We start from the raw sequence: 975 nt of genomic DNA on the forward strand, positions 1-975 counted from the left end.
ATTCTGTGTTTACAGACAGGTATACACATCCAGATGTTTCTCCCCTTTCCTTTTTAGAGTGCTCATGCTTTCTTAAATGAGAGGAAGGTGTGTATTTAGGTACTTTTTGAAGATCAATACCCATCTGCCGGTTTCAATTTAGTAGGAGGTTCCAGAACAAGAAGATATATATATCTTGGTCCTAAGGTGATTCTGAATACAAAGACTAAGTAGAGAAGGCTCAAAAAAGAGTGGAGAAAGAGAAGACACAAAATTTTTATTATTTGGAGATACTTGCGTCATTTTCCAAATTTTTTGTCCCAAACTCAGGTTTCTGTAAGAGCAAGATTTAGTAGGTTTAATACTCTGGCTCAGACCAATTGTTGTATCTTTAATGGGCCTGGAGGGGAAAGTAGGAGAAGGGGTTAAAACTCCTCTGTAGAAAATAAATAAATATTATAAGCATACTATAAATGAACTAGGCCAGACTAGCCATGTTTTTATGGTGGTAGCTGGGCAACAGCACAATCAGGAGGTTGAACCTTACAGACACAGAACTCAATAACCTCAAACAGGTTTTTTTACCCAGTAGAGTTTTCTGAGTCTGTGTTATCTTAATACACCATATAAATCTCCAAAGCGGGGTAAAAGGATATAACCTTCCTAACTTATTTAATCACAGAACCTGTTTTTCCACAGGTCAGCTCTTGGCACTCTGTTCTGCATTTGGTGAAACACTGAGGTACTCAAATAGAATTCAGTGTTCTGTTTACATTTTTTTTGTGACAACAAAAATATACATAAGCTGAAGTGGGACTACATCAAAATAAAAAGCTTCTGCACAGCAAAAGAAACCATCAACAAAATAACAAGAAAGCCCACTGCATGGGAAAACATATTTGCCAATGTTATCACCAATAAGGGTTTAATCTCCAACATTTATAGGGAACTCATACAACTTAACAAAAGGAAGATAAAAAATCCAATTAAAAAATG

This window comes from Myotis davidii, unplaced genomic scaffold (genome assembly GCF_000327345.1).
Source record: "Myotis davidii unplaced genomic scaffold, ASM32734v1 scaffold1365, whole genome shotgun sequence".
NCBI classification, from domain to species: domain Eukaryota; kingdom Metazoa; phylum Chordata; class Mammalia; order Chiroptera; family Vespertilionidae; genus Myotis; species Myotis davidii.